This window comes from Giraffa tippelskirchi, chromosome 10 (genome assembly GCF_054371585.1).
Source record: "Giraffa tippelskirchi isolate mGirTip1 chromosome 10, T2T-mGirTip1v1.2.pri, whole genome shotgun sequence".
Lineage (NCBI taxonomy): Eukaryota > Metazoa > Chordata > Mammalia > Artiodactyla > Giraffidae > Giraffa > Giraffa tippelskirchi.
In genome coordinates, this window is record NC_137284.1 from 118,277,387 (window position 1) to 118,305,249 (window position 27,863).

At 36.4% G+C, this 27,863-nt stretch overlaps 1 protein-coding gene across 13 annotated transcripts in view; it reads left to right on the forward strand.

Moving 5' to 3' along the window:
* The window catches only part of ZNF804B (zinc finger protein 804B), an 889,892-nt gene that overhangs the window by 712,603 nt on the left and 149,426 nt on the right, over positions 1-27,863 (forward strand). Inside the window, exon 3 of one of the 13 annotated variants that reach the window (XM_081533990.1) lies at positions 16,592-16,712. The exons of the other annotated variants lie outside the window; for them this stretch is intronic. The gene's annotated coding sequence lies outside the window, so the exon portion shown is untranslated. The remainder of the gene's footprint in view (positions 1-16,591; positions 16,713-27,863) is intronic. 13 annotated transcript variants of the gene reach the window in all.

A 27,863-nucleotide genomic window follows, 5' to 3' on the forward strand; every position in this document is an offset into this window, starting at 1 on the left:
ATCCTGGATAAGGTATTTGCATTGTCTGCTCATTCTCAGTTGCTTCAGTCATGTCCAACTCTTTGCAACCCTATGGACTGTAGCCTCCAGGCTCCTCGGTCTATGAGAATTTCCCAGCAAGAATACTGGAGTGGATTTCCATGCCCTCCTCCGGGGGATCTTACCAACCCAGGGATAGAACCTCCATTTCCTGTGTCTCCTGCATTGCAGGTGGATTCTTTACGGCTGAGCCACAGCGGAAGACTGGTTCAGTAGGTGTATAATTTATGACAGGCATGGTTATTAAAAACTTTATGTTGCTATCTTAATTAAAAGACTTGGAAAACAAAGTAGCTTCATTATAACTGAGGATTCTGCATCTCCAGATCCATGTGAAAAGTCCTCAAAAGAGTGTGTCTTCATTTGTATATTTGGCCCATAAATCCCAAAATGGGATATTTTGAGTCTTTATAATCTCTGTGATTAAAATAAAATTATAAAAACGTATGTCTTGTATAAAGAATATGAAATAAATTATTCCTAAAATTTATTTTAAGGATTCAAAGATTAAGCTTCAGTTCCAGAGATAATAAAGGCTTGTTACCAATTATGCTGATTAATAGTGCATAGACTTCATTTTCATGAAAGTTAGTAACTTACAACACTCATCTTCATTGTTTATTGATGCACCAGCATAGTTCCTTATATCTTCTTCTAATGACAAAATTTGGAGGTAATAATTGCAAAAAAATTTTTTTTTCCAGAATAGGCTCTTCAATGGGCTTCTCTGCTTGCTCAGCTGGTAAAGAATCTGCCTGCAATGCAGGAGACCTGGGTTTAGTCCCTGGGTTGGAAAGATCCCCTGGAGAAGGGAACAGCTACCCACTCCAGTATTCTGGCCTAGAGAATTCCATGGACTGTATAGTCCATGGGGTCATGAAGAGACAGACATGACTGAGTCACTTTCACAGACTCTTCAATGGAATGTATTCCAAGTATTCTATTAGAGCACTGCAGTAGACTGAATAACGGTCCCTGAAATACTGGATCCTGATGCCTAGCACCTGTATATGCTACTTTATATGGCAAAGACTTTTCAGATGTGATTAAGAATACTGAGATAGACATATCCTTGATTACCATAAGTGAGTGAAAGGCACTCAGTCGTGTCCGACTCTTTGTGACCTCGTGGTCTATACAGTCCGTGGAATTCCCCAGGCCAGAGTACTAGAGTGGGTAGCCTTTCCATTCTCCAGGGGATTCCCAACCCAGGGATTGAGCCCAGGTCTCCCACATTGCAGGTGGATTCTTTACCAGCTGGGCCTCCAGAGAAGCCCATGATTACTGTGATGGACCCTAAATACAATCAAGTATGTCTTTATTAAAAGGAGGCAGAGGGAGATGAACTACACAGAAAGGAGAAAGAAATGTGAAGATGGAGCTGAGAGAGACTTGAAGATGCTGGCTTTGAAGATTGGAGTAATGTGCCATAAACCAAGAACTTCTGTTAGTCATCAGAAGCTGGAAGACACAAGAGACAGATTCTCATCTATAGCCTTCAGAAGGAGTGTGCCCCAGCTGACAACCTGATTTTGGCCTAGTGTTATTGATTTCAGACTTCAGGCTTCCCTGATGGCTCAGACAGTAAAGAATCCACCTGCATTGTGGGAGACCTGGATTCAATCCCTGTGTTGGGAAGATCCCCTGCAGAAGGGCATGGCAACTCACTCCAGTATTGTTGCCTGGAGAATCTCCATGGACAGAGGAGCATGGCAGGCTACAGTCCATGGGGTCACAAAGAGTCGAACATGACTGAGCAGCTAAGCACAGCACAGCTCTCTAAAGTATGACAGTGTAAGTTTCTATTGTTTTAAGACAATTTGGTAGTTATATGTTATAGCAGCCATAGAAATTAAATTGGGCACCATGCATTATCTACAGATAATCATATTTTATGACAACAGCTAGGTTATACTAGGTCAATATAACTCGCATATGTTTCTTTCAAATTAAATATTACTCAGATAAAAGAGTTTTCCAAACATTATTTTTTTAAAAACTACATTTTATGTTATTATAGCTTAGTCACTGTAATCAATTAACTCCCTGGTTACCTTCTAAAATAATTTAAATTGTACTTTGTGAAGACTTTCTCCAATCATGAATCTAAAGAGCCATTACCCAGTATAATACCCAGCTGGATAAGTTCAAGTAATTTGCTCAGTGGAGTGAAGTCTGAAAAGGTTCAAATTGTGATACTTGTCAGCCATAACGTTGATGCTGTCTAGACTGAATTGTAGGTATATTAAACTTAGGATATTTTTGGCATTGAGAAAATTTATCATTCATATTCTCATATTCATAAACCACATGACTGTTGAAAAACAAGCTTTAAAAGCTCGTAATCATGATGCTTTCTTTTAGAGTTTGTACATAAATATAAAATCTTACATTGGAGTTTTAAAAATATTCCAGTAAAGTTTTTAGAGTTTGAGCCCTGTGACATTTTCTCAAGGTTGATCATGAATACGTTTTCTGCATTTCAAACTACCTTTTAAAAAAGTGATGGAAAGTGTTCCATTTGTCAGCAGACCTTTAACTGTGTTGTACACTTGATGTACAATAGAAAAAATTCTTTTGTGCCTAGAAGGTTTTTGTGTTTGAACAAAGAAAATTCAATCAAGGAGCAATTAATCTTAACCGAGATCAGAAGGAAAATGAATACACCTTATTTCACAAGTGGACTGAAAAAAAATTATTTTGAAAATTGACATACACATTTGAATGCTACAACATGCTGCACTCTTAATCTTATAATTATTTTATGAAATATTTATTTTTGTTCTCATTTTACAGCTAAAATAGCTAAAGCTTAGAGCAATTAACTATCTTCTCTTTGGAGTACTGAGTCAGGCCTGGGAGCCAAGTCCAACTAGCTCTTTCCTGCCTCCATTTAGCATTGCCTTAATATTACAATCATTTGATTAATTATTGTAACAATCCCATGGTTCCTAGACCATTTAACTTTATTTGCACATAGAAAATGGGATTTTGACTGTCCGTACACTTTATAAAATCCATCTTCTCTCAGAAATTGAGAGAGGAGTTGGTGATGGACAGGGAAGCGTGGCATGCTGCAGTCCATGGGGTTGCAAAGAGTAGGACATGACTGAGCAACTGAACTGAACTGAACTGATGATAATAGTGATGATGATGATGATAGATGATGGCATATCTGACAAGAAAGAAAGTTCAACCATGAAGAATTCTGTGATACATTCCCAGTCATGACCAGGTCAACATTAGTTTTTTTTCAACATATGCACCCTTTTTAAATTTTATAAGCCAATTGCATCTATAAATGCATCATCGTTAGACTCAGTTCAATGAAAGAGTAAAGGAATATGACATTTGAGTACTTACTGATAATATATTCCAAACACTAGACTGAACTCTTGTCATGCATGACCTCACATGGCCACTGTGGTCTTTAAATCACTAACAGTGCTTTCCTACCCTGGCTGCATGTCAGCAATATCTAGAGACATTGCAAATTATTGAAGCCTGGCCTAGACAGCATTCTAGAAAAATCACATGAGACTCTTTCAAAAGGTCTGAGACAAATATCAGTTTTTGTTTTGTTTTGTTTTTCTAAGTCTCCCATGTGAATTAAAATATGAAACCTGGGTTATGGAAGGATCATAAGCTTTAAGGTAAAAATGTTATACCATTTACCTCTATTTGGTCAGCTTATAAAATTTGGGAGGCCTTTATTCATTGAACAATATTTCTGGCAAAACCTCTATTATGTATGAGATATTGAAATATTAATTCAGATTGCTGTCCCTCATTATTCCTCATAATCAAAATAAATCAATAATAAAATAATTTTCCCAGAGGACTCTCACCTCTAGCTCTGATACAGTTCAGTTTATCTTCTTTATACTTAATGTATTTATTCCTTCTATAAGTCAAAAACATGTATCTTGTCTGGGGAATTCCAGTGAAGAGAATTAGAAAAGAGCGCATGAAACATTGCACCTGGCTATGTCCAATTACTTCAGTGTAGCAAACTAATCACTCAGGCAGAACCAACCTTGTTTGATAATTGTAACATGGGAGACTACTAAGGCATAAAAGTCAAATAAAAGTACATAATTTTTAAAAATATGAGCTTTTATTGATTTTCTCTCTTCATTTTTGTTTACCCAACATGTTAGATATCTCCAGCAAAGTTTATTTTTCCAAGTGAGTTGGGTTCCTTTGACCTGTGTAGCATCTTTTTTCATCTCATTGGTTGAAAAAGAGATGGAATAAGGTGTAGAGTTATTAGTAAAATTCAACTAATGGCCCTCATGAGTCACAGAAGAGTCATCACAAACAGCAAATTATTTCTTAAAATAATACTATTTCAGGTGAAGCTTTTCTGATCCTTTAAAAAACAAAGATTAGATGCATGGAAAGAGTAACACGGAAACTTACATTACCATATGTGAAATAGATAGCCAATGGGAATTTGCTGCATGGCTCAGGAAACTCAAACAGGGACTCTGTATCATTCTAGAGGGGTGGGATGGAGCAGGAGATGGGAGGGAGGTTCAAAGAGAGGGGATATATGTATACCTATGGCTGATTCATGTTGAGGTTTGACAGAAAACAACAAAATTCTGTAAAGCAATTACCCTTCAATAAAAAATTAAATTAAAAAAGAAAAACACACCACTTTTCCCCAAGTTAAAAAAAAAAAAAGCCCCAAACTATTATTAATCATCAACAGCTAAAGTTTGATGCCTTGGCTTTTAATAGATATTTTTTATTTATTTGTTTGTTTGTTTTTTACTTCCTTTTTTTTTATGTGGCAGAAGACAAAATTTTTTGTCAACTCTTCAAATATTTTGCAAGCAGAAAACAACAATAACTGTAGTGATTGTCTAAAAGTAGGACTGTGTTAATGCCTAATGTGTTGAGTTGAAATACTTAGGGAAACTGCATTGCTTTTTCTAATAAAAGTAGAGCTACCATTGATACGGCATGTACTGTACAAGATGTTTTTATCTCCTCATCTTGTAAGGGTAGCTGCTGAGAACCAGGGAGATTAACGAACTTGCCTAAGAGGTGGCAGAGCCAAAATGTGAATTCTCAGCCCTTGCTGAACTTCATACCACCAAGTCCTCTGCTCCTCAAGACTTAATGGCCCGTCTGTAGAGAGCTAACTGCTTTGTGGTTAGAGTCACAACTTGCTATTTAGCTTGGAATTCACAAAAACCTCTTGATTTCCTCTAGGAGTTGGATTGATATATAAGACCCATATGAGTCCTACTTGTAATTTTACCTGGGAACATAAATTCTGCAAAGTCTCTATGTAAAGTGTTAAGGTATCTTCAGTTTGGAGGTATACCTGGCATACTTGACAGCCCATTTTTAACATTTCCTCTCTAGTACAGAAGTAGTAATAATCATGGAATGAATAAATGGCAAAAATAACCAGAGAAGTAACGCAGTTTAAAAAGTTTATTGAAATTTTACATAAACATACTTAATTCAAGAAAACAAATAAATACTATAGTACAAAAAAGTGACCTGTAATACTTTTAAATTACATAAATTTGTTTCTAAAAAACACAAAACACCTACATATGGGTCATTCATAGTAATGGATCATAAAATTAACAAGTTATTTTTCTAGTCTTCTGTGAATTTAAAAAATTTTAATACAGAGATTCCTACAAGTTATACAGAAAGATAGAATAACTTCTTTCTCCATTTTTATAATCATTATGTTATTAATGTCATTAATGGAGATCTAGGTAATGCCACCAGCCAATGTAGGAAACCCAAGAGATGCAGGTTCGATCCCTGGGTTGGGAATATCCCCTGGAGGAGGAAATGGCAAACCACTCCAGTATTATTTCCTGAAAAATCCTATGGAAGGAGGAGCCTGGAAGGCTACAGTCCATGGGGTTGCAAAGTCAGGCAGGACTGAGTGACTGAGCATGCAACAACGCAGGTAGTGCCACAGAGACATAACCTGCACGGAAACAAGCTTTGATGACTCCAAACTGCTTTGAACTTATTCTCAAATTGTGTGTGATTGGGTCTATGTGTGTAGAAGGGCAACTGCATAACTAAAAAAATATCTAAATTAATATCCATATACAATATAGGGTTTATTAAAAGGTGACCAAATGTGCTTATTTCTTTTCACATTCTGATTTCCTGAAATGATATTCCATGCTTGTCTCCCATTCATTCTTTGTTCCATTGTAATCTATATTCTGCAAAACCTTCTCTGGTCATAGCCATTCCAAAGTCCATAGGAAGTCATCCTTGGCCCACTTCTGTGCTTCAACAGCATCAGTGCATACTGTTTTCATACTGCTTTTACAGTGCACTTGACAGGGGGATTTGCTTGTCTCTTATGCTTGAGAAAATGTGAAATCCTAGAATATATTAGAAATGACACATCCAATTCTGAGCCTTCAGGACTCAGTTCATGGCTTGTTTGTAGGGGTCACTAAGTAAACATTTGTGGAAAAAAGAAATAAGGAAAGAAGGGAGGGAGTTTTACTATTATTTTGAATAACTTAGTTGTAAGTTCAGAGTAGGGACAAGAGGACCAGAGTTAAAATGAAGTGCATGTATGTCTGCTACATTGTCAGGACTATAGAGTGCATAAGAAAATTTGTTAATATGACAAGCAAATTATTTTTGGATATATCAAAATTTTCCATAATGCTCAAATTATTAGAGGTGTAATCAATATTCTGAAATTCTTCATGACTCTATTCAACTCAGTATAAAACATCATAATGAGCTTACTTCATGTTAAGAACTCTGGTAGATACTGAGGATACTAAGAGGACTAATATATTTTATCTGACCTTAATATGTAAGTTTACTTGTTAGGAATAAGACACAAAAAATTAAACATAATTATGATGATGGTGATAGCTAATGTCCATGTACCACTCACCATTCTTCAGCCCTCAGGGCTTCTTCTGCATTTCCTTATTCATGTTTTCTAACAGCCTATGAAGTAGGTGGTAACCTTATTACCATGTTACAGATGAGGAAACAGACACAAAGAGAGAATAAGTAATTTGCCAAAGGGCACACAGAGAGTAATTGGGGGAGTTGGTATTGTATCTAGGAATAGTATGACAATTTCAGATATTTTTAAGACTCTGTAAAACTGCACAGAGCATAATTACCTATGACCTTCATTTTAACCGGAAAGATGTGATATGGTAAGAGGGAACACAGGCAATCATTGGGGTTCTAAGACACAGCTAGGTGCACACTCCCCTCAGGTCCTAACTCCCTTCAGGTCCTACTTCACACACAGATGGGCTTTGCCTCCACATTGTGCCACCAAGAGCTTTGTAATAAATTTGGCTTTGGGAAAGTTTAATGTAAGAAGTTGCTGGTAGGGTATGTTATACCCTTCAGTTACTAGTCTTACTAGGACTCCCCCAGTGGCTCAGATGGTAAAGCGTCTTGGAGAATGGCAACCCACTCCAGCATTCTTGCCTAGAGAATCCTGTGGACAGAGGAGCCTGGTGGGCTGCTGTCCATAGGGTCTCATAGAGTCGTACACGACTGAATCAACTTAGCATGCATGTATACGTTGGAGAAGGAAATGGCAACCCTCTCTAGTATTCTTGCCTGAAGAATCCCAAGGACAGAGGAGCCCAGTGGGCTGCCGTCTATGGGGTCGCACAGAGTCGGACACGACCGAAGCGACTTAGTAGCAGCAGCAGTGAGGAAGATACTCTTTTTAAATGCTCAAAGACAAAATTTTTATTAATTCCAGTATAATGGATATACCTTGTACATATTTTTCCTTTAATTCACACCTCTAGGTCTTTATATTTTTTTATAGAACAGAGTGAGTACATTATAGCCATCATAGTTTGTGTGTGTATCCTTTGCTCTCAAGTGCCTTCAAACTGCTAATTTCAGAACACTATGCTAAACTCCAATAATCTAAGATCATTTAAAGGATAACATAATGTTTATGATGAAATAATATATTTTATACCAGATATTTTCTTCAATTATTTCAAAAGTGGTTTGAGTTTCTGAGCAAAAAAAAATGACTCCAGTGACCTATTGATATTTTGGTTCCTTGAAATGTTAATTTGTTGTTTAGTCACTCAGTTGTGTCCAACTCTTTGTGACCCCGTGGACTGCAGCACACCAAATTTCCCTGTCTTTCGCCATCTCCCAGAGTTTGCTCAAACTGCTGTCCATTGAGTCAGTGATGCCATCCAACCATCTCATCCTCTGTCGTCCCCTTCTCCTCCTGCCTTCAATCTTTCCCACATCAGGGTCTTTTCCAATGAGTCAGGTCTTTTCCAATGAGTCGGCTCTTTGTATCAGGTGGTCAAACTATTGGAGCTTCAGCTTTAGCATCTGTCCTAATATTGAATATTCAGGGTTGATTTCCTTTAGGACTGACTGGTTTGATCTCCTTGCCTTCCAAGGGACTCTCAAGTGTCTTCCACCACAGTTCAAAAGCATCAATTCTTTGGTGCTCAGCCTTCTTTATGGTCCAACTCTCACATCCGTATGTAACTACTGGAAAAACCATAGATTTGACTATACACACCTTTGTTACCAAAGTGATATCTCTGCTTTTCAATGTGCTGTCTAGGTTTGTCACAGCTTTTCTACCAAGGAGCAAGCGTCTTTTAATATCATGGCTTCAGTCACCCTCTGCAGTGATTTTGGAGCCCAAGAAAATTAAGTCTGTCACTGTTTTCATTGTATCTCCATCTATTTACCATGAAGTGATGGGACCAGATGCCATGAACTTAGTTTTTTGAATGTTGAGTTTTAAGCCAGCTATAAAGTGGATTTTGATGGAAAGAAATTGAAAAATTCTGGGCAACCCATATTGCATAATGTTATTTTATATTAATCTGTACTATGCTAATTTTCTTACATAATTTAGAAGGGTAGTGACATAGACTGGATTTTCCAAAAATACTTACCTCCGAATCTTTCTTAAAGAGGAACTCCTTGATGATTCCATGGTCATGGATTGTTCTTTGGGAAATACTGGATTAGAAAGTCTTAAAGCTTCTGGGAAATGGAACTGAAGCCAGTTTTGGATTAGCACCAATCTCTAGTCAAAACATGAAATAATCCCCACATAGACTGCTGGGTTTATTTTATTCACAATGCCTACTTATCTTACTAATAATAAGTTTTAGAGCTTATCCATATCAAAAATCAGAATACAAGGACAATATTGTTAGTTATTAAAAAAATGGAGTATCAGAATTTTATATCAAATTGCTAGAATTTAAAGACTCCTGCTTTCTGCAAATTTTAATATTGTTTGTTTTTTTGTTTTGTTTTGTTTTGATGACCCAATGGTTTTTGAAATATATGAAAGACTCAAATGTTCATATTTTTCTACATATTCAGGGATCAGGGATTCTTTAGTTTGCAGGATCTTTTGAGATTCAGATCTTCCATTTCTTCTGTAAATTTTACATGATATGATCTCATATGAAGGCCAGTAACCTGTTAAATCACCATTAGAATGCTGAAATAGTGGCATGACAAATAGATCTTACACAAATAGCTTTACCTTTTATAATGTAGATTTTTCCAAAGAAAATGATACCTGTACTGCCTACTTACCAGGGTTGTCAGAAAATCAAAATGAAAATAATACACTGTGTGTGAAAGTCTTTTATAAATTGCAAAGCAGTCTACAAAGACCAGAGAATTCAATAATGATGATGATCATGATTCCCAATTGTACCTGATTATTTCTGAAAGATATAACAGCTCATAAGCTAGCAAAAGCAAAACATTCTCTGGTTCAAATACAGATTTGTCAAGGCAAATGTTTACTTCAAAACATAATTCATTTTGAAAAAATACTAGAAGAGATAAATAAATGTTGATATTGATTTTAAGCACTTTCTAAATATTTAGAGATCAGCTCTTTAAAAAACTATGAAAGTGAAAATAATTAACTGTGGTAATTTTTGTTTTGAAGTGGTTTGTTTTTGACTATTTTTCTTCTTACAACATTGGAAGAGCACACGTACCTATAAATACATTTTTTTTTTTTAAGTTGCTGTGTTCTTCAAGGTAGAGTTATTTTAAGTGAAAGTCTCTGAGGCAGTGAAGAAAATATACTGAAATTGCCTCAATGATCAGAATGTTTTCTTCTTGGAATGTTTTCTTCTTGGAAAAGTTTATAACAATAAACTATTGTTATACAGTGATTTTTAAAGATACAGGTCAGAATGTGTCTTTGCTCTCAATTTTGATGTTTATATACTCCCAGATGTTTCAACAACAGTTGGGTCTCTACAGAAATAGTTAAGGAAAGAAAATGTAAACCCAGCAAACATGTAGTTCTTTTTGGTCCCATAGGAAGGCCATACTGTTATTACATTACTGAATAATGTATTTTTAGGTTAACACAAATCACATAGAAATCTGGTTTAAACACAATAAATACATCTTTTAGTTTTAAAAAAGCAAAATGCAATTGTACTTTCTGATGATAAATTCAAGCAAAAACAAAGGGAAAGGCAAAGAAAATTCATCTAATATCCAATTTTACTGTATCTAAAATATTTATAATTACCATTTTGATATAAAATCCTGAGCATGTTGCTCTACCATGTGAGAAGAGATTTTCTTTAGAAAAATGGGATCATGTCATGTACAGACTTTCATAAGCTTTTGGCACTTAAATATTTTTTGTGGACATCATAATTGCATATCATAATATTTCATACTTTCATAGTATTCCATTGAAGTGAATATCATAATTTTTAGCCTGTTTCAATTATTGGACTTTTTTTTTAAGTTTATATTTTTCCCTAGTGTAAAACCTATGATGACAAAATATTTTAAATTAACATTTAAATATTAACATCAGACAATTATTTATTAAGATTCAATTTGATATGTGATTGTTACGCTTATTCAAAATTTAGCACTCCTCAAATTTTATGCATATTGCTAGATATCCTTTGGAAAAATGTGGCCATTTTCTCTTCAACAAATTATATGAAAATGCCCTTTCCCCATATTCTTATTACGATCAAGATGTTAACAAATATGTTTTTCCCTTACCCAATCTGATGGATAAAATGTGACATCACATTGTTTCCGTCTGTATTTATGTATTAGTAATGAGGTCAAGGCTTCCCTAATAGCTCAGTTGGTGAATAATCCACCTGCAATGCAGGAGACCTCGGTTATCTTCCTGGGTTGGGAAGATCCACTGGAGAAGGGATAGGCTACCCACCACTATTCTTGGCCTTCCTTCATGGCTCACCTGGTGACGAATCTGCCCAGAATGAAGGAGACCTAGATTGGGTCCCTGGATTGGGACCCTGCGTTGGGAAGATCACCTGGAGAAGGGAACGGCTACCCACTCCAGTATTCTGGCCTGGAGAATTCCATGGACTGTAGAGTCCATGGGGTTGCAAAAAGTCTGACATGACTGAGTGACTTTCACAATAAGGTCAAACATTTTCCCATATCTATATTGGCCTTTCATTTTCCCTTTGTGGAATTTGCTGATTTTTCTTTCTCCCTTTTGCATATAATTTGCTCATAACTTTTAAATTAGTATTAACAGTTTATTTTAAAGATACTTTCTCATTTATCTGTATTTTTCTATTCTTGTAGATAATTGTCTTTGTGTTTGATACAGTACTAATAAATACCTGTTTTTTTCAATGTATTTTATTAAAGTATATTGAAGTATTGATTTACAATGTTGTGTTAATTTCTACTGTATAGCAAAGTGATTCAGTTATACATATATATACATTCTGTTTCATATACTTTTCCGTTATTATTTATTACAGAATATTGAATTTAGTTCCCTGTACTGTGCAGTATGACTTTATTGTTTATCCATTCTCTATCTAATGGTTTGCATCTGCTAATCCCAAACTCCCAATCTATCCCTCCTCTAACCCCTACCCATTTGGCAATCACCAGTCTGTTCTCTGTGAGTCAGTTTCTCTTTCATAGATATTTATTTTGTCATATTTTAGATTTTATGTATAAGTGATATCATATGACATTTGTCTTTCTCTCTTTGACTTACTTAGTATAATAATCTCTAGGACCAACCATGTTGTTGAAAATGGCATTATTTCATTCTTTCTATGGCTGACTAATATCCCAATGTATACATATACCACATCTTCTTTACCTATTCATCTATTAAGGGACACTTAGGTGTTTCCATGTCTTGGCTATTATAAATACCTCTTTTACTCTGAAAATGAGAGGGGAGCTTATGGGCATGAGATCTGGACCTTCCAAAAACAGCCTGACCCCTGATGTGAGATCTTCATAAGCTTGCCTTATCTGTGGCTCTTTAATGGCTGGTCTCAGATAAGAGCAGTCATGCCCATGTTTGGCTGAGGGTTTCCTTCTACCCTCCTTGCATCAGAGTTCATTGTGATGCTTGCTCCACAGCCACTTTTTGCTCTCTCTGCTATCCTGCTATTTCCAGGGCAGACCTAGAAACCTGCATTTGGTTGCTAGGTGTTTCTTACATATGGTAAATTTTGAGACTCCTGATTTCATTAATACTTGAACATTCATCCCTGTGTATATTCAGGACATCATTATCAAAAAAGCTATTGAAGTTATTTTTTTATCTTTTATCTTTCATTTTCAATACTCTAAGAAGCTTAATAACTCAGTAAATGATATCATTTTGTTAGATGAGAACTGCATAGAACCTTTTTTCCTTTGGTCACTATGGCTTCCACTCAGTCCAAAGTTAAAATTAATGCTCAGTTTTAGAAAATTCCATTGATTTATACTTCTGGTATAATTATCGATCTTAATAGGTTACATAACCTATCTTAATTCTTCCATTGCATTTCTATCACTTATTATAAACTACCACAAATCATTTGGAGAACAAGGAAGGAAAAATAATAAATGTGTATTCAAGTAAGCTAATGTAACAATAGTAGAATGTGATCTTCTCTTGCTAACTGGACTTGAGGCCTCCAAGGCTGAGAATAATACAATAGATGCCAGATTATTATGTAAATAATAACTAAAAATGTTGAGTCCTTATTACATTTGAGGAACTGTACTAACATCTTTATGTTTATTGATCCTCTACCTTATTGGGTTGTGTGTGTGTGTGTTAGTCACTCAGTCATGCCCGACTCTTTGCGACCCCATGGACTAGAGCCTGCCAGGCTCCTCTGTCCATGGAATTCTCCAGGCAAGAATACTGGAGTGAATTGTCATTGCCTTCTCTTGGGTTAGGTAAAATGCTACAATCTATTAGTATCTCCATTCACAGATTAGGATACCAGACATGAGGAGTTTAAGTAACTTCATTAAGTTTATTTAGCAGATTGGTGGCAGAGCTAGGGTTTATACCCAGGTTGCCTGGCTCCAGAACAATGCTCTTAGCTACCAAACCAGACTAGCTGCCTTCTATCCTGAGAGATAATGAAATTAGTGGCGTTAGCCTGCAAAGAAAAAAGATGAATTTGGCAAGATGTAGAGGTTCCTATCATTAACAGTGAGAATGTATTTGAAGAAAAAATCATTATTCCATTCAGCCCCTCCTGGAAAAACTGTGTATTCTTCCCCTCTCCCCTTAAATAAGAAAGAGGTTTCAAGGGAACCTCTTGGAGACTTTATTATAGTGATTAGTGTCAAAACTTACCAAGAGAACTTACCAACTGGAATGGTTTGTCTGGCCATAGAGTAATGAGAGAGGAGTCACACTCCAGATAAAAAGTAGATGAAGAGGCCTTTTTCCTGGGGCAACATGAGGGCCTTAACTTTGGGAAGATGTAGGTGGTCCATCCCTGTGAAGGGACATATCCAAGGAGCTTGACCAAAGCAGAAAGACCTAGGAGAGCACTGAGCAGCCGAAGTAGAACAAAGCAGATTTCTAGGGAAAGCATTGACCACTTAAAGGAAATTTCAATACAGACAACCATGAAAAATGTGTAGCCCACTGCTTGGCATGAAGTAGAATTCAAGCATGATTGTATTTTCCCTTTAAAAATAGGGTGTTTTCTTACTGAAGAAACACATTTGAGAAAAGTTATGTCAAGTTTCCAGTATTTTAGAAACTTCAGGACTAAGTTTTATGAAACCTTTTTATTAGCCCAAACTATTAAAAACCTCAGGTATTAGCCTATAGTGTTGAAGAACTGTTTCATCAACTACTCTCAAGCTGACTCATTTCTATTTTCCATTTTGTTTTTCTTGGCCAAAGGGTTTGTTTGGGTTTTTCTGAACCACCTTAGGAAAAAACAAACAAATTTCTTGGCCATCCCAATATATGCAAGCACATCTCACAAGCTTCTCCTTCTTTAGATTGTAATGATCCTGGTACCAAAGCCAGACCTGGTATGGCTTTGGATTCCTGTCTACTGTTCTTACAAAAGTTAGAGACAAGTTCATATATTTGCAAAGAGCTTTGATTTCAGAGAACATAGAACTGAACTTTAGTTTATGCAACACTTTTTAGAGAATTAGGTGAAAGAAACTTAATATCTAAATCTGCTTTGTTCTAATTAAAAAAAATAATCACAGTATCTTCACTGTGGGAGGTCTCTCAGTAAACAGGGATTTAAATTTAGCACAATTTATTTGAAAAATAGAAAGGCTGCCAAAATGATCCACACATTAAGTTATTTCAGTTTTACAGGACACATATTAATTAGTGAGAGTAATAAAATATTGCCAGCCTCCATAGGCAGCCGTCATCACTACTGAGACCCAGACAAGATGAAAAGATCCATTTTACATAACATGGACAAATGTTGATTAAAGGGTAGACTTCAGAACTGCCCTAGCCATTTCTGAAGGTTGTCAAGTCACAGAGGACTTGGGGAGAAAATGCTCAGAAAACAGCAAAAGCTGCAAGGAAGAGTCATCTGATGAAGGGGAAAACATGGGGAAATTTAAAGGAAAATGTCAGAGGAAATTGCTTGGTAAGAGCTCTACTTACATATGACTCTTAAGAAAATTGTCTTCTTAGGAAATTGTAAGTTCTCAAAATGTCTTAAATAAGAAATGGACATAACTAAGTATGCTATAGATCAAGCTTAGTATTTTCAGACTGTAGAGAAATTATTTCTACATGTCATAGCTCCCCATTCTTCAGAGAAAGACTCAGGATTTGTCTGAGTTTGGGCTGTAAAATAGTTTCAGAGAGATACTTGATTTCCATTCAACACAAAAATTGAGATAAGACCTCATCAACACTTAATTGAGTAATATCATATGTGAATAATACACAATTTTGAATGAAATAACCTAGTACAGTACTACATAGGTAAGGTGATATTGTGTATATATATTGAGTATTTATTAAAATGAACTCAATACTGTGCTCTGGATGTGGAGGATAAAGAAATCCTAAAATGAAAGTTGCACAGTGTGTCTGACTCTTTGCGACCCCATGGACTATACAGTCCATGGAATTCTCCAGGCCAGAATACTGGAGTGGGTAGTTGTTCCCTTCTCTAGGGGATCTTCCCAACTCAGGGATTGAACCCAGGTCTCCCACATTGCAGGCAGATTCTTTAGCAGCTGAGCCACCAGGGAAGCCCAAGAATACTGGAATGGGTAGCCTATCCCTTCTCCAAGGGATCTTCCTGACCCAGGAACCAAACCGGGCTCTCCTGCATCAAAGGCAGATTCTTTACCAGCTGAGCTACCAGGGAAGCCATAAAGAACTCCTAGCTTTCTACTTACTTGAAGGCTCTTAGGGAGAAAAAAAACAACATACATGAGAAAAATTTTAAAAAACAATATAATGTATTGTGCAATTAAGTACTGTGTTATGGAACATAGGATTATGACACTTCAGAAAAAAATTAATGCAAAGAGACTGAAAGGATGTTCTGGAAAAGGAAGAACTTGAACAGGAGCTTGGAAAAATGTATAAGCAACAAAAACTCAGAGATTGAAAGGAAGGATATTTCAAGGAGGAAATATAGCAGCCAAAATGTTCAAGAAAGGCAGAGGCAAGGAGATTGAACTAGGGAACCAGTGTAGCATAGTACCTAAGAACAGTCTCTGGAGCCACGTTTATCTGGATTTGAGTGACAGCAGGTGTAACGTTAGACATTATGTGGTCATTCTGTGTCTTACTTTGCTTGTCAGTAAAATAGCACTTCCATTTTAAGGGATTATTTTGAGCACTAATGGGTTTATATATGTAAAACACTTATATTAGGACTGAGTACCAAGAAAACAATCAACAAATGTTAGTTATTATTACTTTTGTTATTGTTGTTGTGCACTGTTACAATATGTGGTTTTCATGGCTAGAACGAAACTGAATTATATAACAACAGGAACTACCCCTTGTTACAGTCTGGTGGACCCTGTGCTCAATAGTTTGCCTGTTTCTCTTGTATTCCCAGCCACCACCCCCTGGATAAGGAAGCATAATTCTTCTCACTTTATAGATAAAGGGTCTAAGACTTGGCAAAGCATTTTTTTCTCAAGAATTCTGCAGCTAATAAAGAACAGCCAAGAGTTTGAACTCAGGTCTTTTGGTCTTCACCCTGGTGTTTTAAACTGATGCATTACCTTGCTTTAACTTAAATCTTAGGGAACACTGAGATTTTGGCAGGGGATCAGACAGAAGTATGCAAGATGAATTCAATGAAGAAAAAAGTCCAAACTCAAGAACACCAGCCAGGTAGCCGTTGGTGTCAGTGGCAGTACTGTAGGTAAGGTAAGGTGAATGAACTAAGATGGCGTCACTGAGACTGAGAAAGCAGAACCAGGGCACTAGATTCCTTCAGCAGGAAAAAATGTGGATAGGATGTTATTCTGGGACTTGAACATAAGAGATAGTGACTCTTGGTTATGGAGTCCAAAAGACCAGGAGAATGGTGGCTTCTGAAGGGCTGGCATGGAGAGTGGTGCAATACCTTTCACATAAGCCCAGAGCTATGGAGCCTGTCTTTCATCTCCTTATTTTTTATGATGCTAGTTGGACCCATCCTCTTTGCCTTCATGAGATTTGAAATTAGCTCTCCTGTTAACCTGTGTTGCATTTCACTTACCCCTCGGGGACTCTTGCTGACATGACATTCTCTGAGCTGCTTGCTATACAAAAGTCACTTACAGAAGGACAAAGTATTGTCTGGAAGAGACAGACAATATTAACTGCTCCTAATGCAGTTGAGTTCTCTGTTTTGTAGCCTCAGACTCTTTATGAGCAAGGAGTAGAAATAGACATCAGGGCTAATGCACTTCAGCAATATAAAAGGTTTCTACAAGAAAAATGCTGCTAACAGTAAATGGTTTGTATAAAGTAAAGATAAATCATAATGGAGTGGTAATTTGAGTTAATACTGTACCTCTCCTTGGGGAACTCTAAGTGCTCAAAAGACATCATCTCATTACTATCTTGAGTACCTCTGAGAAATATGTAAAAAGCATCCTTTTCTCTAATTTTTGCATGAGGACCTAAGTCACAGGGAAGTGACTTGTTAGTACATAGAAGTGGATTACTTATTTTCATGGAAAGGATTGTTTCAATGAATTGGTTGAGTGTCTCATGAAATTAGTCACTCAATTTAAGGGGAAAAAAAAAACATAACTAAAGTTCTCTGTAGAAACCAATAAGCTAGAAAAAACCTCTTTACCTATTTCAGTATGTATTTTGGCAACACTTTGTGGACTTGTTTGAACTTAATAAATAAAACTAAGTACAGAATAATTCTGTGTCTATTAGAGTAACTAACCATGTGGTTATTTGAAAGTTCTTGGTGAGAAAGATGAAATTTTTAAGAGAAAATGTACGAAACCTGAGGCTTCTGGGCCAATGTGTGACAGCAAGAATGGAGCTGCCATTTTCTGGGCTCCATTGTCTCAGTCAGGCCAACTCTGCTCAGTGACAAATTGACATCTCCACCAGAGCATGATCTTTGCACCCAGAAATGACAATAAAAACTGACAGATCACTTCCTTGGAGTTTCTAAGGAAATTGCAGTGACATCCGCTAACTCATTTAGGTGTGCTGCTCAATGGAATACCTACCACTCACTGCTCAGCAGGAGCGTCTGCCCTACTGCTCTCTGCACATTGTTCCCACAACTGCCCCCCCCTCCCCCCCCCAGTCATTCCAGCTCACCTCAGGTGCATAGATTCAAGAATCACTCAAGTCAGTTCTGAAAGATTCTAATGCTTGTCATCTTTGGTGGTCCTTTTGGATAACTTCTGTATAAAGCAGTTAAGGTCATTATGCTTTATCTTTATTTCTAGAGACGATATTTCCTATTTTCTTTGCTCTTAATTGTATGTATTGCTAAATATCCTGTTCTCCTCCCACTTTCAAAGGTAAACTATATTTTAACTGCTAATTACAGCCTTCTTTGTGGATGCAGATCTCTGGCCAATAATTAAAATTTGTTATTTTTAAACAATTCTATCCTCTTGGCCTTTTTCCTTTAGATAGGTAGGTTTAGTTGCTCAGTCGTGTGCAACTCTTTGTGACCCCATGGACTGTAGCTGGCCACGCTGCTCTGTCCATGGGATTCTCAGCCAAGAATACTGGAGTGGGTTGCCATTTCCTTCTCCAGGGGATATACCCAACCCAGGGACTGAACCCGGATCTTCTGCATTGTTCAGTTCAGTTCAGTTCAGTCGCTCAGTTGTGTCCGACGCTTTGCGACCGCATGAATCACAGCATGCCAGGCCTCCCTGTCCATCACCAACTCCCGGAGTTTACCCAAACTCATGTCCATCGAGTTGGTGATGCCATCCAACCATCTCATCCTCTGTCGTCCCCTTCTCCTCCTGCCCCCAATCCTTCCCAGCATTAGGGTCTTTTCCAATGAGTCAACTCTCCGCATGAGGTGGCTAAAGTATTGGAGTTTCAGCTTCAACATCAGTCCTTCCAATGAACACCCAGGACTGATCTCCTTTAGGATGGACAGGTTGGATCTCCTTGCAGTCCAAGGGACTCTCAAGAGTCTTCTCCAACACCACAGTTCAAAGCAGGCAGACTCTACCAACTGAGCCGCCAGGGCAGCTACAAGAAGATTAAAAACAAAGTGTTTATTTCTTGATGGTGATGAAACCATTCAGATTTACTATTTCTTCTGGAGTCAGTTTGAATGGATTCTTATAAGAATTTGTTCATTGCTTCTAAGTTTCCATGAGTATAGAATTTTTTCCTTTATGTATATATATTTCAATAGTGGGGAAGCAGTATTTGTATTACAAAACCTACATTGATGGTCTGTTAAATCACTCAATATGAACCCTTGTTCTCAGCTACAAAATTATTAGAAAACACTAATTGTATTTGGTAATTAATTACTGATTTGAAAACAATAGTTTTATTTGGCAATTATAAAATTAATGAGGACTAAATTGAAATGCTTATCACCATTCTTTTTCATGTCTGACCTCCAGTAGAAATCTACAAGTGTTAAACCCTAAGTTATTTTTTCTGATTCGAAAAACCTGAGAAAGTTGGGCATTCTCTGGTACATATTTATGTGAGATATGAAGCCATATATAAGCCAAGAAAGTAGCTTACATATTTACTGCTCTTGGATATTTTCCAAATGTTGCAAAAACTCTCTGTGCAACTGTCTTTTCTCTAAGCCAGTGGTGCCTCTGTTCCTCTTTTACTCCTCCTCAGCAGCTCTTGATAGTCACATTTTCTTCTGCTTGTATCAGATTTTAATTTGATTTGCCACATTTTGACTTTGAGAAGGTATAGCTGAATAACATTTGCTTTATCTCATGTAGCTATTTCCCATCAGGACTCCTATCATAAAGGTCTTTGTTGGCTGTAAATTCTTTAACTGTACAAGCCATCAGATATGTTGATATTCTTATATCTTCCTTGTACTTTCTATAAAACGCATACCCTATGTGATGCACAGGGATAGTATTCAGTTGAAGGCTTTTCCTAAGCTCATTGTCATCTTACTCCTACTATTAGACTTGATTTTAATATTTTGAATATATTTTTGTTCCAAAAAATGACATTACAAATCTATACACTTTTGCCATCTTTCTACACATTCTTGTCTGACAGGTAACATGAATGTGCCTCTCACCACCTTACATGAGTTTACCCCTAGCGAGAAGACAAGATTGGTGACTTAGATGTTCTAAAATACATTTGAAACTGGCATAAATTAACAGAATGTGAAGCTGTCATTTAGCTTAATATTCTGTAGTGATAGATTATATCACAGTAAGGAGAAAACTTAGAAATATCAACTGTATTTTTGTATTGGAATTATTTTTTAACTTTGGAAAGTAGTTTGAAATTTATGAGCTTGGTACTTACTTGTGGCATGCTGGTGTCGTGTCCTAAAATGATAACAATATAAGCAGCAGATGTTATGTAGAACAGATGATTTTTTAACATTAACTGCTGGGATTCCAACTACTCTTCATTTGTTTTTCCACTGAAGAAGAAACAAGCCCAGGCATTTTGATATTTCCTTTAGGTAAGGGTACTTTGACCTTTTTTTGTGTTTTGTTTGGCCTGGTTAATATTTTGCTAAAAGAGTACTTAACCACATTTGTTTCACCAGGTAGGAATGTTATTTTCTTCTGTTTGTCTTTGTACTATTTTTCATTATGATAAAAAAAAAAAAAAAACACAGAATAATGTTTAAATTTTTAATACCTTTAAATTTTTTGCATAAATTTTAGTCTTTCTGTACCCAAGAGAGATTATGCACTCTAATCTATTATACATTCTTAACCTGTTCTTTTTTACTTTATTGTGAATACAACATGAGAACTAGCCTCTTAATTTTTAAGTGTACATTAGTGTTGTTGATTATTGGCACAATGGTTATATAGCAGATATCTAGAATTTACTCATCATACATAACTGAAATTTTATGCCCACTGATTAGTAACTCCCTATTTATACCTTCCCCTAGCCTCTTTTAATATGTGTGTGAGTGTGTGTGTGTGTGTATATATATATTTATTCACTTATTTGTCTGCTCTGGGACTTAGTTGCAGCACACAGGATCTTTCATCTTCTTTGCAGCAACTAAAGCTCTTCTAACATCTTGAAATCACCATTTCACTCTGATTCTATGAATTTGACTATTTTAGATACCCTATATAATGGGAGGACTTCTCTGGTGGCTCAGATGGCAAAGAATCTGTCTGCAGTACAGGATACCTGGGTTCTATCCCTGGGGTGGGAAGATCCCCTGGAGAAGGGAATGGCAACCCAGTATTCTTGCCTGGAGAATTCCCATGGACAGAGGAGCCTGGTGGACTACAGTCTATGGGGTCACAAAGAGTTGGACATGATTAAGTAACTAACAGTTTCACTTTTATTTCTTCATATGAGGGGAATCAAAGATTTAAATAAAAGTGTTTTTCTTTCTGTGCACTTATTTCACTTAACATAATATCCTTAAAATTCATTCATGTTGTTAAATTTTGCAGAATTTTCTTTTTTTCTAAGACCCAAGAAGAATATCCAACTGTATGTATACACCATATTTTCTTCATCCATGTATCTGTTGATAGACATTTATGTTGTCTCTGTATCTTAGCTAAAATGAATAATGCTATAATGAGCATGTCAATGTGTATATTTCTTCAGGATCCTGATTTCAATTATTCTGGATAAATACCCAGAAGTAGAATTGCTGGATCATATAATAATTCTATTTTTAACTTTTTGAAGAACTTTCATGCTGCTTTCCAGAATGAATGTGCATTTTGCATTGCCACCAACATTGTTCAAGTGTTTCAATTTCTCCACATCCTCACCAGCACTAGTTGTCTTTTTTTTTTTATTGATACTTGCATGTAATATTTTTGAGGGTACAATTACGTCACGCTGGGTTCGTTCACACTGTTGTACAGTCATTACTAATTTCCAAAACTTTATCATCATCATCCCAAACTGAAATGAAAAATGAAAGTTTTAGTCACTCAGTTGTGTACGACCCTTTGAACCCCATGGACTGTAGCCTGCCAGGCTCCTCTGTCCATGGGAATTCTCCAGGCAAGAATACTGGAGTGGGTTGCCATTTCCTTCTCTAGGGCATCTTCCCAATCCAGGGATCGAACCTAGGTCTCCTGCATTGCAGGCAGATTCTTTACCGTCTGTGCCACCAGGAAATCTCGAATCTCAAACTGAAATGATAAATCCACAAATAATAATTTCTCATCTACCCTACTTCCAGATTCTGGTAATTACTATTCTATCTTATGTCTGTATCAATTTGACTATGTAGATAGCTCATTTCAGTGAAATCACGCAATATTTGTCATTCTGTCTGACTTCTTTCACTTGTCATGCTTTCAAGGGTCATGTGTGTTGTAGCATGTATTAGAATTTAAGTCCTTGTTAAGGCCTAATAATATTACTTGTATGTATATACTACATTATGTTTACTCATTCATTCATAAGTAGACATTTGAGTTGCATCCACCTTTTGGGCTATTGTGAAAAATGCAGCTATGAATATGGTTATACAAATATCTGTTCAAGCTTCAGCCTTTAAAACCATCAGATTTTGATTTAAAGAGTGGTTTATACCTTATAAAACAATTATAATCCTAAACAAAATCATAAATTATGATCACTTTGGTATATTAATCGATTCATTCCACAAAAATATACTTACTTCCCACTGTGGGCCAGATCCTCTATTCCATATTAGAGAGCAAGAGTGACAAATGCAATGTGCTTCCTTGCCTAGGTTGCGTGGGGTCATTTGTTACAAAGTATTCTGGATCAGTGCACTAATCCAGAGGATAAATCCTCTCTCTCTCTTTTTTTTTTTTCATTTTCAGTTAGTTCTGTAAGCTTAGTTTAGGAAATTAAAAAAAAAAAAATCTGTTCCTTAATCTTCTAAATTTAAAGTCAAAAAAATTAGACATATTTTCTATTTACTTCCCGGATTCTGTGCTGCATTCAGTTCAGTTCAGATCAATCGCTCAGTCGTTTCTGACTTTGTGACCCCATGAATCACAGCACGCCAGGCCTCCCTGTCCATCACCAATTCCCGGAGTTTACCCAAACTCATGTTCATCGAGTCGGTGATGCCACCCAACCATCTGATCCTCTGTTGTCCCCTTCTCCTCCTGCCCCTGATCCTTCCCAGCATCAGAGTCTTTTCCAGTGAGTAAACTCTTCGCATGAGGTGGCCAAAGTATTGGAGTTTCAGCTTCAACATCAGTCCTTCCATTGAACACCCAGGACTGATCTCCTTTAGAATGGACTGGTTGGGTCTCCTTGCAGTCCAAGACACTCTCAAGAGTCTTCTCCAACACCACAGTTCAAAAGCATCAATTCTTCGCCACTCAGCTTTCTTCACAGTCCAACTTTCACATCCATACATGACTACTGGAAAAACCATAGCCTTGACTAGATGAAACTTTGTTGGCAAGATAATGTCTCTGCTTTTTAATATGTTATCTAGGTTGGTTATAACTTTCCTTCCAAGGAGTAAGCGTCTTTTAATTTCATGGCTGCAATCACCATCTGCAGGGATTTCGGAGCCCCCAAAAATAGTCTATCACTGTTTCCATTGTTTTCCCATCTATTTCCCATGAAGTGATGGGACCAGATGCCATGATCTTAGTTTCCTGAACGTTGAGCTTTAAGCCAACTTTTTCACTTTCCTCTTTCACTTTCATCAAGAGGCTCTTCAGGTCCTCTTCACTTTCTGCCATAAGGGTGGTGTCATCTGCATATCTGAGGTTATTGATATTTCTCCCGGCAATCTTGATTCCAGCTTGTGCTTCCTCCAGCCCAGCGTTTCTCGTGATGTACTCTGCATATAAGTTAAATAAGCAGGGTGACAATATACAGCCTTGACGTACTCCTTTTCCTATTTGGAACCAGCCTGTTGTTCCATGTCCAGTTCTAACTGTTGCTTCTTGACCTGCATACAGGTTTCTCAGGAGGCAGGTCAGGTGGTCTGGTATCCCTATCTCTTGAAGAATTTTCCACAGTTTATTGTGATCCACACAGTCAAAGGCTTTGGCATAGCCAATAAAGCAGAAATAGATGTTTTTCTGGAACTCTCTTGCTTTTTCGATGATCCAGTGGATGTTGGCAATTTGATCTCTGGTTCCTCTGCCTTTCTAAAACCAGCTTGAACATCTGGAAGTTCACGGTTCACGTATTGCTGAAGCCTGGCTTGGAGAATTTTGAGCATTACTTTACTAGCATGTGAGATGAGTGCAATTGTGAGGTAGTTTGAGCGTTCTTTGGCATTGCATTTCCACTCTCAAAAAGTTTTTGGCATGATACCAGAATGAACTGGGATCTTCAGCATGCTCTGAAACAGTGCCCAAATAAAAGACCACTGAGGTTCCAAATGACATATAAACTCATTATCTTCCAACAGGGAAGCATTAAACTATCATCCCCTAGATACATTATTACCATAGAACATCTGTAAACAGCAGTACGTGGTCAAAGATATTGATGGGATCCACTTTTTTGTAAATTTAAACATAACTCCAAAGATGATAGCAAAAAATCAATAAAGATGATTGTGTCATGTATGTATCAGTAATGAGACAAAAAACTAACCTTATAGCATTAGCCCATTTTGTAGGTTGCAATAATCTACCCATTAAGCTACAGAATTACTTATAAACATATTAGAATGTGACATTTATCTAAATGTGGGGATAAAGAACATGGCAATAAAAACTGCCAATCAAGAATTTCTAAGAGTGCTTGTCTTGAAATTATGGGCCTATAAATTGTGTTAAATTTAAAATTCATCAGTGGGCTTAATTGACAATCTGTAGGTAGCTTTCCCATAGATGTCTTGTAGACATATGGAAAGAAAGTCATTCAAACATTAACAGACAATATTTTTTTATTCCTCATATATTCCATATAAGTAGACAGTTCTCAAAATGGTACACCTCGAAATATTTTAGAAGTAATTCCTGCACATGTTTTAAACTAAGGAAATCAGAATAGCAAAGGTAACTGTAATTTGGACAAACATGTATTCTGTGGCTCAGATGAACCAGGATAAAATGAACTGTGTGTAAATTAAAAGTGTTAAAGATAGGTCGTATCCTGAAAGTGTTTATACATGAACATGTAAAATATAAAGAAATCCATGACTAAAATGTGATTCTACAAGTAGTCCTAAAAGAAATTTTATCATGTTATAGGCAGACCATGTATATGCTTCCATCCTCTGGCCAATCACCAGCTGAATCTCTAACCTAGATACTGGAGAGTAAAGACCATGTTCATTGGTTCTATTATCAATTAGAGAATGATAATGGTTCCATTTCTCATCTTGCACCTGTGTTTATTTTCCTATTAGCAACTACTAGCAGGTGATATAAAAAATGATCTAATATTCATGAGGGAAAAGGTCAAAATAATTGTCATGTTGAATTAAACAGCTTTTTTTTTTGGTTCTTGAATGTAGTAACTAACACTTATTACATGATTTGCATACATATAATGAGAGGAAATATACCACAGAGAGGAGGTATTCAAGAGTGTGGCTGACATGAGTTCATGTTATAGCTCTGCTACTTTCAATACCTATAACCTTGAACAAATCACTTAACCTCTGTAAATTTGCATATTCCAAGCTTCCCAGGTAGGATGTAATGTCTATATCAGAAGATTTTATAAATGGTTAATTAAACTACTTCTTGTAAAATACATAGCAGGGCACCTCACAGTACTTTTCCAACAAATTGTTAGTTATTTTACTGATTGATTATAATTTAGTTGTATTAGTTGCTAGTAAAAATATTCCCAGCATGCATAGTATAAATAAAAATGATATGGCTTTCAGATACTTCTAGCATACAAACAGCAAATATGAGTATATGAGCAAGAAATAGAAAAGAAATAGGCAAGATGCTCATTTTCTTGTAAAATTCAATCTTACTTTTGCTTCTAGCTCTGTCTACTATAAACAAAGAAAAATGAGGATTATATTACTGAAGCAATTCCAAAATAATGTTATCTATTTTAAAATATTAGTATCAGTATCTTGCTGAGTAAAATAAAAACTAATTTGGAAATTAAATCAGTATTTTCTCTAAAGAAATCAAAAGAACTTGATTTACCCACTCACCTACCTTCCCAACATCTGCTGTTGAAACGCAGAAGCTCTAGAGGTTTGTGAATAGAACTTTTGATAATCACATAACACAGGCCATTTTGTCAGATAGAAAATACTTAGCAGAATCTAATAAATTATGTGACATTGACTGCATCTGCTCAATAGTCCCTTATGTGGAGTCATTTCAGTTTTTTTCTATTCTCTGAAGAATATATATATGTATTTTAATTTCAGTTTCACTCCCTTTTCTCTCTGTTGCTGCCTTTTAAAAAAAGGAACAAGCTCTCCGTAAACAATCAAGTCGACAAATGCCCATGAGAATTATGTTGCTCTTTCTGAGTCACTCCCAGGGCTTCTTTAGAAACTCTGAGTTTCTGCCCTGGAGACAGGCTGATTTTCCGCTTTTGACTCCTTATCCTGTCGCTTAATAGAAGAAGGCACAAGAAGGTTACCACTGAGCTGAAATTGAAGTCAGAGCCACTGACCCTACTGCATGAACCTTTCCTTTTGTTCCCTGGGATGGGTCATATCTTATTTGTCCATTGTAAAATTTTAGTGTCTTTTCACTGAATTCCCATTCAGTATTTTAAATCAATTTCCCAAGGGCTTCCTAGGAAAACATGTCCAAAAGAACAGAATTTGAACTGCCAGTCATGAACTTACCTGTCTTATCTTTGCTAGTGGGATCCATTCTAAATAAAGTTACAAAAGCTTGATCGAGAATTTCAATCATATATATATATATATATATATATATATATATGTCACAAAGTTGTCATTCCATTCAAGGTAATTATAGTTACCTGGTGTTAGCTAGTACTGTTAATAAATTAACAAGGGAATTATTATTTTGCTTCTTTGTAAATAATATGTAGTGAGTGAATACACAGAGGCGGTAATTTATGTCTTCTCAGCTATCGTAAAAATGGTAAGGCACTTTTCAAATCTTAATGTCAAAATAGTCATTATCTAAAACCTGAGATAAGAGTTTTATCACTTAACATGTAGTGAGAAAAATCCTGAATTCTATTTTCATTGTAAGTGCTTAATCTTAGAGATTCTATCCTTCTAAAAATTCATGCAATCCCAGCCCAAGGAAGCAAACAGTAGACTCCTTTTTGAAACACACCCTGGCAGGAGCCAAGGGTTTATTCAGGAGTTTTCAACATCATATGAAGTCAGCACTGATGTTCATCTGCTAAATACCACTTCAAAACATCCATTGTTGACAACTGGACTAGATTTTGCTCCATTCTGAATGGTCCCTATCTGTGCCAGAATAATTATTAAATATTTTGAATACTGTAGGTCACTGTCTCTCTGGAAAAGCTGATTTGATGATTATCTGATAGGGCCCAGGGAGCTACAAATGTATATGCAAATGCATTCTTATTGAGAAGATCTAGGGAACACAGAAAAACAAGAGAAGCACACAGCTAGGAATCTGTTGGCCTGACCTCCAATCCCACTTTTTGTAAAAGTTAAGTCTCTACTATTAGGTAGATCACTTAATGTCTCTGTATCTCACTTTATCTGGAAAGTATGAGGACTTTAAGATTTGTTTAAAAGATATAAGAGCTATAGAGGTCATAGATCCTTCTAATGGCTCTTTCATTTCTAAAGTGATATTTTTATATTGAGTCATTGCTAAGTAACTGTCAAGTGATAGAGTTGGGAAGTTAAGTATTTATCCCCACGGGCAAAATGGGAAAGCTCAAAGAGTCAAGAGAAAGTGTAAGCAGTATTCTGGAAAAGGAGGGAGGAAGGAGAACTGGCTCAGGCTTTCTGAGGGGCTAATGT